Source organism: Herpailurus yagouaroundi, unplaced genomic scaffold, assembly GCF_014898765.1.
Source record: "Herpailurus yagouaroundi ecotype Mexico unplaced genomic scaffold, PumYag 182, whole genome shotgun sequence".
Lineage (NCBI taxonomy): Eukaryota > Metazoa > Chordata > Mammalia > Carnivora > Felidae > Herpailurus > Herpailurus yagouaroundi.
The window spans coordinates 29,032,940-29,053,729 of record NW_024412413.1 but is presented as its reverse complement, the minus strand read 5'-3'; the positions used below and the strand labels follow the sequence as shown (position 1 = coordinate 29,053,729).

Below are 20,790 nucleotides of genomic sequence, written 5' to 3'. Positions count from 1 at the left end.
GACTGCCAATACTTAGAACCTTGGTTAAATATGCTTTTCTACCTGGATCCACATGGCTAAATATGCTACTGGAAAATATAAAAACATCCATTGTCACTAACTTTAATGAATACAGATCATGTCTTTTTCTTTCAAAACCCGCAAACGACATACAGTTTCAGTAGAGTAAATGCTAGTCACTTACAGGCCTTAAAAACATCTAGCTCCACTCTACCTCTCTGACCACATCTCCTAGCATATGCCTAACCTCCTCTAGCCACACTAGTTTCCTTACCATTCAGCAAACACATTAGGCACAATCTCATCTCTGGGTCTTTGACTTGCTCTTCTCTGTTCTTGGAAATTCTCTTCCTTCAGAGGTCTGAGAGCAATGTTCTCACCACCTTCAGGTCTTGTCCATCTTATCAGAAGCTGCCTTCACATTCTTTCTCAGACAATTCTTTCCTACTCTTCTTACTTCTTGACCCCTCCATTCCTATTTAGTTACTTTTTTTTCATACCATTCAAAACTCTGAAATATTATATGATATCTTTGTCTTTTACTTGATTAATAATTTTATTAACTTTTCCACCCACATTAGACTGGAACTACAGAAAGGCAGAGATGTTTGTCTGTTTTGTTCATGGCTATTTCCTCAGCTACTGAAATATACAACATATATATTATGTATATGTAACATACACGTGCCACATAGTAGACAGGCAGTATATATTTGATAAATACATTATTGATTTCCTCTATTTTGGAAACTAAGGTGTAATATGTATTTATGATCAGATCAATTCAGTATTTTGAAACTGACCTAAAGTTATGATAATTATAGAAGTCATCCCAACTTGGACTTGTAAGGGACTATCTAAGGTATTGTTCACTCAGATTGAACTGGATATGTCTTTGTCCTTCATATAAATATCGATTCCAGATTTGCTTTATTTACCCATCACTTACATATAACACCCAGTGCTCATCCTGAGAAGTGCCTTCCTTATTGCCCATCACCCACTTCCCCCACCCCCATCAGCCATCAATTTGTGCTCTGTATTTAAGAGTCTCTTATGGTTTGCCTAACTCTCTGGTTTTATCTTATTTTTCCTTCCCTTGTCCTATGATCATCTGTTAAGTTTCTCAAATTCCACATGTGAGTGAAATCATGTGTTATCTGTCTTTCTCTGACTAACTTATTTTGCTTAACATAATACCCTCCAGTTCCATCTATGTTATTGCAAATGGCAAGATTCCATTCTTTTTCATCACTGAGTAGTATTCCACTATAGATATATATACTGCATCTTCTTTTTCCATTCATCAGTTAATGGAAATTTGGGCTCTTTCCATAATTTGGCTATTGTTGAGAGCACTGCTATAAATATTAGGGTACATGTGACTCTTCAAATCAGCACTTTTGTATCCTTTGGATAAATTTCTAGTAATCAATTTCTGGATCATAAAGTAGTTCTATTTTTAATTTTTTGAGGAACCTCCACACTGTTTTCCAGAGTGGCTGCACCATTTTGCATTCCCACCCACAGTGCAAGAGGGTTCCCCTTTCTTCACATCCTCATCTACATCTGTTATTTTGCGAGTTGTTAATTTTAGCCACTCTGACCAGTGTGAGGTGGTTATCTCATCATGGTTTTGATTCGTATTTCCCTGATTAAGAGTAATGTTGATCATCTTTTCATGTGTCTGTTTGCCATTTCATGTGTCTGGATGTCTTCTTTGGAAAAGTGTCTATTCATGTCTTCTGTCCATTTCTTCCCTGGATTATTTGTTCCTAGGATGTTGAGTTTGGCAAGTTCTTTATAGTTTTTGGATACTAACCCTTTTTGATTCCAGATTTTAAGTGAAGTGCTACTTTACTGATATCAGATAGATAAAATAACGACTTCAGCATTTTTTGCCGATTTATCCTGTTTAAAAAATAACTACAATTCTAATAGTTTTTGGTTTGTTTCTTTCAGGACTTTGTCTTCTTAAAGAAAATTAAATTGACTGCCTCAGAAGAAAACCAAGCACATGCCATTGTTCCTAAGTATATCTCTTGTCAAGGTCAATAAAACAGTATTTTGCTTTGAAGTCTTTCCCTCAAGTGCAGAAAAGCATAGATTTTGGGATGAAGATACTCTATAATCAAGCCATCGCTCTATGTGTAAATTACTCCCTCCTGCATCTGTGTGATCTCAAAGGAACACACTAGTGTCTTTCTCTCTTTCTAAATACTAGGACATGTGCATCACTATGGGTCTTACTGATCATTGCAAACTCCCAACAAACAATAAATCCCTGGTGTAACAACTGTTAACTGCCATTAAACAAATAAGTGAATGCTTTAACATTGAATTTCTTAATTCAATTAAGCAGAAATACTGCTTGTATACTCTTAATTATGAGTTGGGTATGGCTTAACACTAGTAGGGATTTGGTTAATGTAATGTATTTCATCATTTTTTGTCCCACAGTTGCTAGTAAAATTCAACTGTAAAATCACAGATCAGTAATAAATTCTAGGAGGAAACAAGACATAGTTCCTTTGATCTCGCTGAATATTATATAAAAACAAAAACAGTCACCACAACAATAACAGTATTCATTATTTAAAGAACTGACACTGGGCCTCCAGAGCAGTGTTCGTTTCTTATTTACTTATTGCTATAAGGATGATCTTCACTGGGATACTGTAAAGAATCACTTTCAGAAGGAAGAAAGATCTAAGCTGAGATACATGATTTAGTAGGAAGTGCTTATAAAAATGATTTGGGGGCACCTGGGTGGCTTGGCAGGTTAAGCATCTTCCTCTTGGTTTCAGCTCAGGTCATGATCTCACAGTTTGTGGTATCAAGTCCCACGTTTCTTGTGTCTCTCCTCCTCTCTCTCTGTCCCTCTCCTGCTTGAACTCTCTCACTTTCAAAATAAATAGATAAACATGAAAAAAGATGATCTGGGGAGCACCTGGGTGGCTCAGTTGGTTACGCATCTGACTTCAGCTCAAGTCATTATCTGACACTTGCAGTTCATGAGTTTCAGCCTTGTGTCAGGCTCTGTGCTGACAGCTCAGAGCCTGGAGCCAGCTTTGGATTCTGTGTCTCCTTCTCTCTTTCTGCCCCTCCCCTACTTGCTCTCTGTCTCTCTCTTTCTCTCGAAAATAAGTAAACATTAAAAAAGGAAAAAAGAAAGGATGATTTGGACTTTGGATAGGAAAAAATGATCCAAGCAGAAGGAATCGCAATTCAAAGCCCTAGTCAGAGAAAATATAGCAAATAAGGCAGATCGTTCCATATAGAACTAATGCAAGCAGTTTTTGAGGCTGTATGTGCAAGACGGTATTGGCGTCAGTGTAGACAAATGGCCAGAAGAGAATTTCAAGTTTAGTTGAGAAGTAAATCATTAAGGGGTGTGTAAGCCATTGTATATTAAAGAGTTTAGAAACTCTTTAACCGGAAAAAGAAAAGGTAATTATTGCTGGCTTGCTTTTGCTTATTTCTTTCTATCATTGTTTGTGTTCCTCTTCTTTGGTTTCCCCCTCTTTTCCTTCTCCTCAGGTCTCCTTTTCTCCCCTATTTTTCATTTCAACACAAGAAATGTCATTGATTCATTCAAAAAATCTTTGTTGAACACCACCAAATATAAGACACTCTGCTGGACCCTGAGAACGGTTACTCAGCAAGACAGACCTATTTTGTCCCTCGTGAAACTTGGAGCCTGGTGGACAAGTTTGACATGTTCAGGGAACTAAAATAAACCAAGTGTCACTTAAACTTCAAAGTAGGGAAATGTCATGAAATGAGGTCGGAGAAGGAAGCAGCAACACATCAGAGAGGGTGTGTTAAATTAGATAAGAAATTTTAGTCCTTATGCCAAGAGCAATAGAAAACCTTCAAAGTACTTAAAGCATGGAAACAATATGATTTGGGTTTATAAAAGATCACACTGGTTTTGTATGAATAGTCAGTTAATAAAGGGGAGGAATAGATAAGAAGACATCTGTAAGTAAGCTAATGTTATACTCCCTGCCAAAAATATGCTCCCTCAGAACAAGAAGGCAGTGATGGTGATGGAAGAGAACAATGTTACAGGTGGTGGGAGAGGTGGATTAGAAGAGGAAATGCAGACTATTCTGTTTAGTCATTTAGACATTGAAGAGGTAAACTCATCAGAAATTGTGGTCTTTCCACAATTAAATTAATTGTGGTCTTTCCTCATTAAAAAAATAATTAAATTGACAAGCACTTCCTCCTCCAGCGTCCAGAAAGTAGTGGGTATATATATATATATATATATATATATATATATACACACACACATATATATATGTATGTGTATATATATATATATATATATACACACAGCTATATGTGTGTGTGTGTGTGTGTGTATCTTCTTATCTTATTTATCCTCTTCAATGTGGTTTGTATTGCTCAATGCCACTGATGTGGTTTTGATACAGACTCAAATAACCTCAATAACATTCAAACTATTGGACATTACCCAGTCTGAACTCCTCAAGCATCATTAAATTGCCTCTTTTCCAGAGCTCTCTATTCTGTTGAGAGTGAGGGGAGTGCAGTCTTTTTAACAACCAGTGCTGGGGACACTGGATATCCACATGCAAAATGATGAAGTTGGACCATTACCTAATACCATATATAAAAGTCAACTCAACATGGATCAAATACCTAAATGCAAGAAACAAAACAAGGAAACTCTTAGAAGATAACCTAGGGCAAAATCTTCATGACACTGGATTTGGTAATTTTTCTTGATATGACATCAAAGGCAAGGCAATAAAAACAAAAACAGGCAAGCTAAACTTTATGAAAGTTACAAACTTTGCACATCAAACAATGCTATCCATGGAATAAAAATGCAACCTACAGGGGCGCCTGGGTGGCGCAGTCGGTTAAGCGTCCGACTTCAGCCAGGTCACGATCTCGCGGTCCGTGAGTTCGAGCCCCGCGTCGGGCTCTGGGCTGATGGCTCGGAGCCTGGAGCCTGTTTCCGATTCTGTGTCTCCCTCTCTCTCTCTGCCCCTCCCCCGTTCATGCTCTGTCTCTCTCTGTCCCAAAAATAAATAAAAAACGTTGAAAAAAAAATTTAAAAAAAAAATGCAACCTACAAAATGGGAGAAAGCATTTTCAAATCATATATCTGACAAGAGATTAGTATCTAGAATATAGAAAGAACTCTGAAAACTCAACCACAACAACAAAAACTCTGATTCAAAAGTGGGCAAAAGACTTGCATAGTCATTTCTTCAAAGAACATGTATTAACAGCCAGTAAGGGCATAAAAAATGCTCAATCACTAATTATTAGATAAATGCAAATCAAAATTACAATAACTACATATGTAATAATCCCAAACTAAAAGCAATCTTTATGCCCATTAACAATCGAATGGATAAATAAAACAGTGAAAATGGAGTAACCAGATATATGTAATATAAATCTGAATTACATAATTTTGCCCCTAAACAGACACAAAAGCATAGACATCGCATTATTACTTTTCTGTATTGTTCAATAAAAAAGAAAAGAAAAACACACAAAAAGCATAAATATAATGTTCAAAGTTGAGAAAGGAGTGACCTTTTGGGAGGGGGTGGGGTATCAATGCAGAGGTGGTATGGCAGGGGGTATTTTGAGTGCTGGTGACATTTGCTGATTTACAAGTGGTTGCTTAGATGATTCTTGGAGTTAATTCATCGAAGTGTAAATTGATATTTTCTTGCACTTTTTTGGGATATACTCTGCCTCTTAATTAAAAAGAAAACATCCTACTTTACCAACCACATGAGCATCACAGAAGTAGCGGTTGGGATGTTGGAAGCCCAGTATAAAGGGCCATTAAACGTTTACAAGGCTAAACAGAGGTTAAAGAAAAAAGAAAAAAAGAAAAGAAAACATCCTAATTGTCACAAAACTATAAATACCTAGAAACAAAATTAGTAACAGAGTAAGTTGCCTATATGAAATAAACTATAAAACAAAACCTGAACACATAGGGAGATGACCTAGGTCCTAGAATAACTAAAGACATTCTGCAAATTGATGAGAAACTACTCAAAAGCAAAAGCCAATAGTAATTAATAAGAGAGATGGACAGGCAATTCATAGGAGAGACAATGCAAATGTTGAACCCATTTCAAAGGTGTCAACTATACTTCAAAAGAAAACTCAGGAAAATGCAAGTTACAACAAACAATAAGATAGTTTACTAATTGTTTTTGCAAAATTTTATGAAGTACCTGTAAGAGAAAGGTCTAATGTGAGGAAATAGAAACTTTCTTTGCCACGTTACTAGTGGGAGAGTGTTTAACTGAACCCTTCTTGAAAATAGCCTGGCAGTACCTATTATATTTACAATTGCATAAACCCTTTGTCCGGCTCTACCAAAATGATAGTGCCATATATTAAACTATATGCACAATATTTCTGTTTATTTGCATCATCACTTACAATGACAACATTGGGAACAATTTGAATACCCATCATTGAGGGAATAAATCTGTGTTTACTACATCTGAAGAGCTGTCCATAATCGATTGCAAAAAAAAAAAAAAAAAAAGTTGAAGAAAAATGTGGTCATATCTTGATTCTGTAAAAACATTGTCATAGGGGCGCCTGGGTGGTTCAGTCGGTTAAGCGGCCGACTTCGGCTCAGGTCACGATCTCACACTCCGTGAGTTCGAGCCCCGCGTCGGGCTCTGTGCTGACAGCTCAGAGCCTGGAGCCTGTTTCAGATTCTGTGTCTCCCTCTCTCTGACCCTCCCCCATTCATGCTCTGTCTCTCTCTGTCTCAAAAATAAATAAACGTTAAAAAAAAAAAATTAAAAAAAAAAAACATTGTCATAAAAACTATTGGTATAATGGCTTGGGAAAGACATTCTTTACTACTCTCAGAAGTATGGGAGTGGATGAGGCTAGGGACCAGCTGAAGATATTTTTAATTTGTTTTTCTTCTTCTTTTATTATTTAGTTTGCTGCAATGAGCATGTATTGATATATACAGATATGTATATATAGTTTAATCTAAGGGTATTTATAAACAGAAAAGTTTCCTTCACAAATCAAATATATGACACTTTTCCTTCTTTTTTGTAAAACCTCATACTTTCGGCTTCACTCATTCCGAGTTCCCAATGCCAGTTGTTTCTTGTCCACTTTCATTAACTTCCCTTGAGACTGGTCTAGCTGTGCCAGCTTTTCTTTTATTATAATGGTTATTTACATGCAACAAGTATTTACAGCGTGTTAAGATGGCTCTGTGGCCAAGTTTAAAAGAGAATTCTGGTAAATCCCTTCCACTCACAATGCTTTTATCTATCACTGTGCTGTAGTTCATTGCTCTCCTTCTGTTTACTTAAAGATTTCATCTAGGTTCTTTATGCTTTGCCAGCACCCAAAGGCACACTTTTCTCTTGATGCATTCCAGTTTCCATAGTACTATTTGCTGGCTTGATTCTCTAAGAGACGATCCGTTTATTGAATCACAAAGACTCTAGATTTAACCCAAGATAAATGTTGAATATTGCTTCGGGTCCTGGAAAGCATTAGATGCTCTGTGAAAAAGTGGCTCAACCTCGAAGTTAAAAGCAGCCTGTTTGAAGTTCCAAATCCACATTCCTCTTCAGTGTCCTCTGTCACCACAAGATTTTTTACCCTGGGCTCACCTTGACAACCCAAATCCTCTTCTTACTGTATCAGTTTCTTTCCTCTGGGAATTCATGTAGAACATAGACTCTAAGATCACTCATTTTGCTCTCCTGGAGAGCATTATTCTTATTTAGAATTCCAGGCTTTCCATGTCATGGTGGCCCAAATGCCCTAATGGTTAGGCACAAACTCTTTTTTTTTTTTTTCAACGTTTTATTTATTTTTGGGACAGAGAGAGACAGAGCATGAACGGGGGAGGGGCAGAGAGAGAGGGAGACACAGAATCGGAAACAGGCTCCAGGCTCTGAGCCATCAGCCCAGAGCCGACGCGGGGCTCGAACTCACGGACCGCGAGATCGTGACCTGGCTGAAGTCGGACGCTTAACCGACTGCGCCACCCAGGCGCCCCAGGCACAAACTCTTTTTATGGCTCTCCAGATGCTACCCAGATAGTTTAAGCTAGTAAAATTCCATCTAAAAATTTTCCTTATACCACTCCCTCTTCAGCATTCAGTGTTGAAGAGTCCTGTTTAAACCCTGCTCTCTTCCTCCTTCCCAATGACCACCATCTTTCTTTAGTTATTTTCACATCTCTTCTGATTAATATAGTGGCCTTCCCTTTGACCATTGTACCTCTAGTCTTTCTCAACCTCCATCACACTTTTGCCAAAGTTATTTTTTGAAAACCAAAAAAATCCAAGCTTCTCAATTTCCTCCAAAAAGAACTTCGATGTTTTTTCTTCAATACTACAAGAAAAGGGCTGAAAGTCTTAATATGTTACACATATCTCTCCATTAATTTCTGCACATCATTCTGACCTTGACACCACTATTCTGCCAGCATTGCCCACCACCAAAGCCACAGACTTTGCCATAGCTTCTTGCATTTGGAGATACCATTTCCTTTGCAGGAAGATCCTTCTGACCCTGTTCTGGGTGGTGGATTCCCATGCATCCCTTTAGACTCTACTCAAGTGGCAAAAGCTCTGAAGCCTTCCTAAATCCTTTAGGCGTATAGCTGTTTTTCATTTTTGTCTTCTTTAAAAAAAATTTTTTTAAGTTTATTTATTTATTTTGAGAGAGAGAGCATGAGGGCAAGGGAGGGGCAGAAAGAGAGGGAGTGTGCACTGTCAGTGCAGAGCCCAATGTGGGGCTTGAACCCATAAACCGTGAGATCATTAGCTGAGCTGAAACCAGGAGTTGGACGCTTAACCGACCCAGCCGTCCAGGCACCTTCCATTGTACTGTTTGGAGTTCTACTTTAGTATGTATCAGATTGTATTTTAACCATCTGACTATATATACATGGCACCCACCTTAAATCATGAGTTCTTCAAGGTCAGGGATAATCACCTGATACCAAATATTGGATTCAGTCTCTGACATGTGTACTTATTTGAGGGGCCTTGGGGATGACAGAATAAACCCAGCTCCTCCACAATAATCAGGTGTTGTAATATTCCATAAAGACCCTTGTTAAAACTTGATGAAGTCAGATCAGGAAATGAATCAGAGAGATGTCTCTGTTATTTTATTCAAAAGACATCCTCCCATAAATCTCTGTTAAGATTCAGTGGAAAATGAAATCTATTTCCCTCATTTCAATTGTGGACTAAATAGTATTACCAAACATTCTACTCTTAAAAATTGAAAATTGGGTTTCCAGACTGCAAAATGTCTCAAACCTTTGACTCCTTTCACTACTGCTAAATCAAGGTGGAATTTTGTTTTCCACTCAAAAGTTGGTTTTAGGGGCACCTGGGTGGCGCAGTCGGTTAAGCGTCCGACTTCAGCCAGGTCACGATCTCGCGGTCCGTGAGTTCGAGCCCCGCGTCGGGCTCTGGGCTGATGGCTCAGAGCCTGGAGCCTGTTTCCGATTCTGTGTCTCCCTCTCTCTCTGCCCCTCCCCCGTTCATGCTCTGTCTCTCTCTGTCCCAAAAATAAATAAACGTTGAAAAAAAAAATTAAAAAAAAAAAAAAAGTTGGTTTTACTCCAGGAGTTCTTAGAGAAACCTCTCATGTTAGGGAATTTCTGTTCAAAGTGCAAATTCTGCTGCCCAATTTGTGATATTCTTTCTCTTACTTTGTAACTATGATTTATCTATTATAATCATGGTATATAGCCTGCTAAAGAATACACTTTTATAGGTAGTATGGTAGAATATATGTATATATGAAAAGAGAAAGAAAGATTTAAAAATCACCTCATACGTATACATTTCAGGTAAGGAATCTGATACTTAGAAAGCCTAGGTCATTTATTGGCATCACTCTATTATGTATCCAAGTTCACAAGTAAGTACAAGATTCAAAGTTCATAAGCTCCCAAAATTTTACATTCATTCTGCATATTGCCTCTCTGATTCGGATTTCATCCATAACGTTTATTTCCACATTTTAAGTCATACAGTGTCAATAATTAAGGTTTCAAGAGCAACAGAGAAACGAAAAAAATATATAATGAGGTATTTTAACTGAATTTTAAATTGTGTAACATTCACATAGTTTGATTTCAGCTACAATGTTCATCTCCTAATTACATGCCCAAACCACTAGCTAACAGATTTATTGTGCATTCGAGTATATTATAAAACATAGCTAATTATTTAGGGACACTCGTTGAGACTCTCAAATTAGGCTGTCACTCCACTTTCACTGTGAAAATGAGTAGTGCTTAATTTTTTGTGAACGTTCAAAAAGCTTTTAAGGTACCTCAATGTGCTTTCCGTTTCTTCCATACCCCTCCAAAATACATTTTAGAGAGATTTATAATAGAGGAAGAGGAGAAATGATAACGTTTGCCTGGATATAAAGAGAAAAATAACCAGCTAATGGGTGGGTTAGGAAGAAAGAATCTCAAGACGAATGGCTGGGGGGAGGGACAGTAAAAGTTTAAAGAGGACGGCACGTACCACCGGACGGTTGTGGCAATCTTTTCCACAAGATGTGTAAACTTACTATATTTTGTCTCGTGAAATTTTATCACCAACCTCTGTGCATCTCTAAAAGAAATACTGAATGCTCTTTACATACGATTTCTAAAACTTTAATTTCTTTTGATTATTCTCCCCCAAGGTATACTTAGTGGAATGTTACAGATATAATTATATTTCCAAATGTATCTTTAACAATAATTTAGAACCTAAGTGTCTTAATATTAAAGAAAATATTTAGAGAAATGGAACAAAAATAACCTTTATAGCATTGTATATTCATTCGGCAAACAACAACATGGTGATAGCCCAAATTTTAGACCAAGTCATGAGGGAAACAAAAAATTAGGGTTAAGGATTTTGAGTACATATGTTCAATCTACTTGTGATTAGCTGGGTAACCGTAAGAATATAATTTAATAATATAATTTCTTTTTTTTTCAATTGTCCATTAGTAAAATTAGTAAACGGTCCATTAGTAAAATGTTCATTAATAATTGTCTTATCTTGACCACGGTCGTGGGAAGAAGTTTATCTGTGTGACCACGATGCATGCTGGGAAGGAGAGTGGTAAATTTGAATAAGGAAAAAGCGCATAGTAACTGCGATCGCTATTTGTGAATTCCAAGAGAAGCTAGGATGTTTTGAGACAATATTATTTGGGTTCCAATCACAAAATATTTGAGTTCACTCAAATGATTCTCATGTACCCTCAAGTTTATGAATCGCAGCACACTGGTGTTTCTTAGACTTTACTGTGAATACATATTACCTAGACATTTGTTAGAATGCAGGTTATAATTCAAAAAAGTCTGTGGGTCAAGTTTGAACACTAACATTTCTAACAAGCTCCCAGGTGATAGCGCTGGTCAAGGTACCACACTTTGAGTAGCAAAGTAGAAGGTTATGGCTTCCATAGTAATTAGAGAGATAATGAAAAGAAGTGGCCCTGTGATATATGGTTAAGAGTCTTTCTGACATACTAGACATTACAATAAGACTCTAATTTGGAATTTGGATAAGGGATATGAATTTGGGGTAGTAATAAATAAGACAGGGAAGGCCCCCCCAGATTGGAAAAAAACTTCGGATAATCTGTATTGGGAAGCAACTTGCTTTAAAAAGTAAGGCAAAGAGTGTGGTGCACAAAATTTGTGTAGAGAAGAACATGTTTGAGTGAACTTTTCAGTAATAGATCAAAATGAATGGAGACAGATGCAGCTGGTTCAGCTTCAATGACTTAGAATGAACGGGGAGCTTAAAAACTTGAGTGTTAACATCTGCATAATGTAGGGGATACCCAAAAGCCATTAAGACAAAGGAACACAGGATGAAAAGGCTTTTGAAGAGAAAAGGAAAATTAAGATGTTTTTCAGGCGGTGGCAAAACAAAAAGGCAAAGGAAAGACTTTATGAAAGTTATAGGTCATCTCTTTGGGGAATGTAACCCTTGCTGCCGAGAACAGGCAGAAGGAAATCCATCTGAGTCTACTGGGCAGGAAAGAAGAAATGGGAGAAGTTATCTAGAGAAACAATTAGAAGTCATCCAGAGAAGCAATTAGAGAGGCAATAGAAAATGAGATAAATCCTGTTGTGTTTTGAACTAAAGTAACCAGGAAAGTCCATGCAGAAGCCGGGAAGGAATAGATCCTGAAGCCAAGGAGAAATATGGCAAGAGAAGTCACGAGGGAAACAAAAAATTACATTCAAATTGAATGTAAATAAAAAATTACAAATTGCAAATTACATTTGCAAATTAAAATCACAGGAGTTCCTGGGTGGCTCAGTTCGTTAAGCATCCAACCATGGCTCAGGTCAGGATCTCACGGTTCATGAGTTCAAGCCCCGCGTTGGGCTCTGTGCTGACAGCTCAGAACCTGGAGCCTGCTTTGGATTCTGTGTCTCCCTCTCTCTCTCTCCCCCACTCATTTTCTCTCTCTCTCTCTCTCAAAATAAACATTAAATAATTAAAATCACAAAGTTTATTATTTTTATGATTCCCTATTAAAAAGGAAAAAGATGACATCAGTTCAAGCTTTGACAAATTCTAACTAACTGTATTAAATGCTGGTGGAAAGGGATTGCATCACAAGGGTAGCAATTATTTTTAAGAGGTGGAAAGACTAACGTAAGTGAAAAAACATGGTAAAATAAAGCCGCAGGGTAAAGAGTAAAGACCAATGACCAACTGGTTGTAAAGCGTGGAGGAAAGGAGTCTGCAAAGGTGAAACTAAGAACTCCATCCCTGTGGAGGAACTCGGAGAGGTTCCATTCATTTGTGGCACAGACACTTGGAGTATATTTGACCTTTGGCTTGGTGAACAGCAACAGACCTTCCTCTCTCTTTTGGTTCTTCTGCCACTCTCTCACTCTTACTCATTACTAGCAACATATTGTCCCACCTTCTTTTCAAAGATACATGAGATCTTCAGAAAATACAGAGCCAGATAGAAGTTGAAAGTGATAAAAACAGATGTTATTCAGGGACTGCTGCAACAGCAGAAAAGAGCCTTCAGTCTAGGACTGGACTCAATTCCACGTACAGCTAGAACACTGGGGATTTATAGCCAACGAGTAGATGAGGGGGATTGGTGGATGAAAAATCACTAAGAGAAGACATCAAGGTAGGGGGGATTCTTGCTGAAGACAGGCCAGGATAATTAGCTGTCATCTGAGGGATGGAAAGGGATGAAGAATATGATTAGATATCAAGCGTGGTCAGATCCCAGGGCTGGGGACTCTACGTAAATTGACCTAGCAGGATTCTTGCAAAAACTGGGCTAGGTAGGCCCAAGGACAAGGTCCAAGGATGAGGCCTAGTTGAGAAGGGGGCTTAAAGGAACCTGACGGAAGTTTGATCAAGGAGAGAGTCTTTGTCAGTCAGAGGATCAACTCTCCTCAACTGAAAACAGAAACACTCTGCCATGACTCTGCTGGCCTTCTCAGTGTTGGGCCTCACCATTTCCCTAAGACCTGTGTTTTTTGTGTTTTGATTTTTAATCACCACCCACAAAAAACTAAGGCCTTTCCCTTTTCCCTTCAGGTCATAGTAGAGGACAGCCTTGAACATCTCATAAATGAATTTGGGTTATGAAAGTCGTGCTTAATAGTAGTTACTATCTCATTCCTTACATATGCGTTGTTAAGACTTCAGTAATGTTTACATAGGAATTACAGGGACTAAAAGGAGATAACTTCATTTTGGGGATATTTTCAGCTGCATATACTCCCAGGAAAGATCAATCCTATGTGATTGGCAGCACTATAATTTTTAAACATCTAATTGGTCTTGGTTCATATCCAATTCTGCCATTACTCAATGTTCTCAAATCTATTTCAGAGTTTATCAGAGGAAGGAGAGGAAATTATCCAAAAGCAAACAACCACATGAATCATTACTGATTGTGATATATCTCATTAAAAAAACATTTGAGAAGTACAGAAAAGTAGGGCAGAGCCAAATGGCTGTCATGTTAAGGACAAAGGGAAAAATGATCAAGCATTAGATATAATTTAAAAAATTACAATTTTAGCAGAATATACACATAGAAATAGCTGCTGTCTTCCATAACAGTCATTGGAGGAGATGTCATACAATGATGTTTCTATTGCTCAAGACATTTTTGAAACACTTCCTGGGAATTTTCATCAGGATCACTTTATAAGTCATGTAAGAGAGTCACTCCCATAAAATTATGGTCACTGTCTATATATTTGCACATTTTTACCATAGCATCTGTATCTTTATTTTTAAAAATATAAAAATACTTATTATTGAAAGTGTCCCTGAGTGAATGTAGATGAAGATATCAACTTGGCACGTTGGAATAAAAACCTAAGTAAAATCTAACATAGTCTTCAATTTGAATTGTTTTAAGGACCAAATTTCCTTACTTCTTACTGGTAGTAATTTCTTTTGGCAATAGTTTTACAAGGCAAGAAAGAAAATAAAGCTTGATTCATTACTTATTTGGAATAAACAGGATCAGATATTCCCTTTGTGATTTCTTTGGGCACAAAAAGGAAATAGTTGTACAAAAGATTAACTTGGAACAACATATTAATACACTCACCATTGTCAAAGCAGCAAGTTGTGCAGTAAACTAAATTTCTGGCAAAGTCAGAGTCATTATTTTTTGAAAAAATTTTAAATGTTTATTTACTTTTGAGAGAGACACAGAGAGAGAGAAAGAGAGAGTACAAGCAGGGAAGGGGCAGAGAGAGAGGGAGACACAGAATCCAAAGTGGACTCTAGGCTCTGAGCTGTCAGCACAGAGCCCCACACGGGGCTCAAATTCAGGAACTGCAAGATCATGACCTGAGCTGAAGTCGGGACACTTAACCAACTGAGTTACCCAGGCACTCCTCAGAGTCATTATCCAAAGTAGAAATCATAATGTATTTCTTTCTTACCATGAACAAGATGGAATCCCTATGGAGGCATATCACTTGGATGTCTGGTTTAGTAGAATGCATGTATCATGTTGCATGTCAATCACTGAATTATTAACACAAATCTTTGTGTTCTTTCCTCCCAGTGTGAATCAAAACCACTTGATAGGAAATTATTTTTTATAAGGAGAATATTGATCATAACCATATGTGTAAATGATTCAATTCTTTGGTATGGGTTTTTTAAATTATAAATTCCCCAACTGATTAAAAATTACCAACATTGTTATTGTTAAATAACGTCATTATGTAACAATGTTGAATTAAGACGATGGCAATAAAAAGCGTATTCTTCCACAAATTCACTTTAAACATTGATATGAAATGTCTGCCTTCCTTTCATTTTATACTTAAGAGCTCTTTGGGAACTGTTCAGGGATAAGCCAAGGAAAAATTGTTACTAGGTTTTGAACAAAACTGCTGTCTTTGTCTTCTATCTATCAACACAGAGTTTATGACAATATCCAGTCCTGACCAAGAAGTTTATATTCCTTGAGAGAAAAAAATGGGTGTGTATATAATTTACAAGAATAAATAAATTAATGTACCATCTTTTCAAGGGGGTAGAGTAGCTAATAGGATCCATTCATTCAACAGAAACCAGCTTAAGTAAGGTTTTGATCCTATGCAAGAAGTCAGAATGCATTTTGTCTGGAAACCAATAAAGAGGTTTAAGCAGTAAAGTGGCATGACATGCCTAAAATCATCATTTTGGCAGCCATGAGTAGACAGCCTTGAAGGAGAGAAAGATTGGCAACAGCATGATCAGTGAAGAAACTATCACAGTGAAGGGATCCAAAGATGATGGTTGTGGGCAGGGAGAGACTTGGATCTCTGCATAGAGAGCTGACTGAAGGCATTGATATTAGGGGAAGGAAAGCATGAATATTCCAGGATAATTCCTCAATGTTTAACTTGATGAGTTGGAATAGATAATCGTGCTATTTAAGGAAATGGAGATGACAAAGAGAGAAGCAGGCTGAAGAAATGAATCAAGCATTGTCACTTGGCTGTCTTAAGTCTGTGATGCTTACTGGACACCCAAAGGGAGATGCCCAGGAGGCGGTTGGACATACAGGTTAACGTTTAGGAGAGGATACGAATTAGAAATAGAAACATCAAAGTCATCTGCATATCACTGGCATTTTATTTTTTTAAAGTTTATGTATTTTTAAAGAGAGAGAGAGAGAGAGAGAGAGTACATGTGTGCACGTGCACACACACACACACACACACACACACACACACACACAGAGGCATGAGTGAGGGAGGGGCAGAGAAGGGGCAGTGTGGAGCCTGACCTAGGGCTTGATCTCACAAACTGCGATATCATGACCTCAGCGGAAATCAAGAGCCTGATGCTGAACCGACTGAGCCACCCACGCACTCCAAAGTTATCTGCATATCACTGGCATTTTAAAGCCGCTTCATTAGATGAACCCAACCAGGAAGAACAAAAGCAAGAAGGAAACTCAAAATGCTTGCACATTTAAAGGTTGACTAGAGAAGAAAGAGAAAGCAAACGAAAATGAAAGAATAGCCAGAAAAGAGGAGGAAAACCAGAGTAGGGTGTGGTGTCACAGAAACTCAGGAAAGACAGACTTTCCCGTAACAGAATGATTGACAGTGTCACCTATTTCTGAAAGGGTGGTTCTGAGGTAGTACATATGGAAGCATCTCGTGCACTCCCTGGAACATAGTAGATAATAAATGCCATTTCCTCTCATTTCTTCATTCCACTCTAAGAGGTACTAGTGTTTAGTGATTCAGAGTGAAAACTTGAGAGTCAATCTGCCTCAGTTCAACTTCTCCTTCAGCCATTCCATTGTTGTATAGCCTTATATGAGTCATTTCACCTGGCAATAGTTTGAGTCCTGTATTTTAAAATGGGACGATAACAGTGCCTACCTCATGGGGATGCAGCTAACACACTGTAATCAATCAGTAAGGTTAATTATTACTTCCTTTTCTATTTAACTTTTCTATGTTATGTATTATTTATCCAGTAATGAAAATGAATTAGTTTTTAATATTCATAATGAATACTTATCTAAGTGACTTAATAATTCATCATATTCCCACAGTCCATGAGACAATAAACAAAGCACAACTTTGCTTCTCATATTGTGACCATATCTACTTTTAAATCCCAAGAAACAAATAATCTAGTGAAGAAATGGGCAAAAGATATGAACAGACACTTTTTTTTTTCAATGTTTATTTATTTTTGAGAGAGACAGAGACAGAATGCAAGTGGGTTAGGGGCAGAGAGAGAGGGAGACACAGAATCCGAAGCAGGCTCCAGGCTTCGAGCTGTCAGCACAGAGCCTGACACAGGGCTTGAACTCAGGAGCTGTGAGATCATGACCTGAGCTGAAGTCGGATGCTCAACTGACTGAGCCACCCAGGCACCCGTGAACAGACACTTTCCCAAAGAAGGTATCCAGATGTCTAACAGACATGAAGAGATGCTCAACATCACTGATCATAGAGGAAATACAAATTAAAACCACAATGAGAAACTACCTCACATCTGTCAGAATGGCTAACATTAACAAACTCAGAGAACAACAGATGTTGGTGAGGATGTGGAGAAAGAGGAACCCTTTTGCACTGCTGGTGGGAATGCAAACTGTTCAGCCACTCTGGAAAAAGTATGGAAATTCCTCAAAAAGTTAAAAATAGAACCACCCTATAACACAGCAATTGCACTACTAGGTATGTATCCAAAAGATTTTAAAATGCTGATTTGAAGGGGCACATGCACCCCAATGTTTATAGAAGTACTATCGGGGTGCCTGGGTGGCTCAGTCGGTAAGCATCCGACTTCAGCTCAGGTCATGATCTCAGGGTTCGTGAGTTCGAGCCCCCCATCGGGCTGTGTGCTGACAGCTCAGAGCCTGGAGCCTGCTTCAGATTCTGTGTCTCCCTCTCTCTCCGCTCCTCCCCCACTCACACTCTGTCTCTCTCTCTCAAAAATAAATAAAGTTAAAAAAATTAAAAAAAAAAGTACTATCAATAATAGCCAAATTATGGAAAGAGCCCAAATGTTAATAACTGACAAATGAATAAAGAAGATATGATATGTATACACAATGTAATGTTACTTGGCAATCAAAAAGAATGAAATATTGTGATTTGCAACAACATGGATTAAACTAGACTGTGTTATGCTAAGCAAAATAAGTCAGTCAGACAAAGATAAATATATAATTTCACTCATATGTGGAACTTAAGAAACAAAACAGATGAACTTAAGGGAAGGGAAAGAAAAACAAGATAAAAACAGGGAGGGAGGCAAACCATAAGAGACTCTTAAATACACAGAATAAAATGAGGGTTGCTGGAAGGAGGTGGGTGGGGGACGGGTTAAATGGGTGATGGGTATTAAGGAGGGCACTTGTTGGGATGAGCCCTGGGTGTTATATGTAAGTGATGAATCACTAAATTCTGCTCTTGAAACCATTATTACACTCTATGTTAACTAACTTGGATTTAAATAAAATTTAAAAAATAAACGCTACAGTTATTTTTATGGATTGTGGTCCTGATCACATGTGGGGACATGTAAAAGGAACAAACAAGGGGTACTGGGGCACCCAGAGACTAGCAACAGTGGAAAGTTGTTTCCACCCATAGGACTAAAGAGACAAGAGGAAGAAATGGTGTTATCAGAGTTCACTGAGAATTAGAATTGCAAAGGAGGGGTTTCCTGGTGGGGAAGAGGACCGTGCTTACTACCTAGGACTGGTGCCTATAGAGGGAGGGAGAAGGGAGAAGCGGCCACTTACTCTCCTTTTGCCTTCATTTCTCAGTCCACTGGCTGCTTCTAAGCAGAGGCTGGCTGGCAAGGGAGCCACAGAGAGGCAGTTTTCAAAAATTAACCTTCTAAGACCCAGATGGGGTAGAGCAGGATGGGACACAGGCAAAAAGGAACAAAGAAAGAACAACCAAACGTGCTTTTTTGCTATTCTCTAGTGTTACGTTCCTAGCCAAGTCCCAGTAAGTGATACTCCGATAAGGGAGATCCTTCCCCATTTCAATACCTTCCTCTCATGCTGGTGGCTAATCCATACTGTCAGCTTCTAAATTGTGTTTCATGTCATCTAGGCTTTCACAACTATTAAACAACATGGAATCTCCTTAGTACTTTGCTTCTAATTATATATATATATATATATACACACACACACACACACACACACACACACACACACACACATTCACACACACATATCGATACGTATAGATCAGTTAAAAGGGTGTTTTTAAATTATAAAAATGAAAAGCTTGATACAAACTTTTCTGGCAAATATGCCAAAATTCTTGTCTGTTTCCAACATTTGGATAGAATTCCTTGATTTGACTACATCCCACAAGAATGCTTTCATTCCTTTTTTTTTTTACTGGAAACTTCCAAACGGTTGACACCACAGATTTTAAAAAATAAACAGATGGGCATGTTTCCACGACTTCACTTTATGTTAAGGATATAAATATTCATCGAACTAAAAGGCAATGTCTCTATCTTTTATTGCCTGTAAATAAAAGAATTTGTCAAAGTCATTTTATCCATTCATCCATTGCTTGTTTGTTGACATTAAACAGATCTATTGATGGCTGTGGTGGGAAATTCTTTAATCCTCAGTCCTAATTCTAGGTGATTTAGAGGGTTTTGAAAAATAAAAATGAAACGAAATTTTCACGAAAAGGCTTAGAGTTCAAAATGCCTAAAAATGTCAGATTAGAGAAATTTGTCATAATTATGAGAAGATGAATGAAAATCATTTTCAATGAAAACAACAACTTTTTTATTTTAAAAAAACTTTTTTTAAAAAATTATTTTACAGAGGAAAAAAAAAAGTATTTGGCCTAGAGTCGTACTGAAATTTAGCCAGAGGAAAGTTTGTTCTGAAGTTTGTCCTGCCTTTAATCTGGGCAAATTCAAGCTACAGCAAAATTATAGTTTCCAGTATCCCTTGAATTTCCAGTGAGTTCTGTTGAGAAGAAACCTCAGAATACAGTGACTCCACATTCTTAAATTTGAGACAGGATAGCATAAAATTCTTTGTTATTTAAATAATATCAGAAAAGCAGTTTGCTAACTCTCTCAGGCTCAGGTTTGTGATTATCAGACCATAATCCATAGATGCAAACCTCTACCATCTTCCCCGTTAAAGTCATTTTATAAAATAATGGAAGCCATTTACTTTCACATGATGATCTAGTATAAACTATTTGTCATTTTCAAATGAGTTCAATTCTCATACAGTCCTTTTGTATGACTAGTAATATCACAAAATGCATGATAAATATAAACTGCATGTTGGCAAACATAGAATCAGAAAGGAGCAAAGGTCTTTCACGGCAAATCAGTAAGTAGTGATTACATGCCAACTGAATACAAAGTTATGTGGTCAAATTGATAAAAGCAAATTGTTTATGTTAATTGTTCTTTTTCTCCACTTATCGGTTTGGGTTGCTCAAGACTAATTTGTCCGAAGTAATTTTTGTGTGATATAATTTTATTAAATTTATATATTGGGGAGAAGTATTACAGTCTGGCTGGTGCTTTGCTCATGTCGAGGACACATAAATAGTTCATGTACTTCAGGACCTAACATTTTCTCTGTGGACAATAGAGTCATACTGAGGGGCACTTATGGCAATGAACGACATGTGCTTTAAGTATTCATAACAGGAACCCAAACAAGAGCAAGGTTTCATTGGCATACCTGAGATTTGAGCTGGGG

General features: G+C 37.6%; 2 long non-coding RNA genes across 3 annotated transcripts in view; both read right to left on the bottom strand.

Moving 5' to 3' along the window:
* LOC121040633 (uncharacterized) overlaps positions 1-20,790 on the bottom strand; it is a 397,748-nt gene that overhangs the window by 13,855 nt on the left and 363,103 nt on the right. The gene's annotated exons all lie outside the window — the stretch shown is intronic.
* On the bottom strand, positions 13,040-18,936 carry LOC121040636 (uncharacterized). The gene is made up of 2 exons (XR_005795385.1): positions 18,829-18,936; positions 13,040-13,256 (listed from the first exon to the last, which is right to left on the bottom strand). It is a non-coding gene; the product is annotated as an uncharacterized LOC121040636 (long non-coding RNA).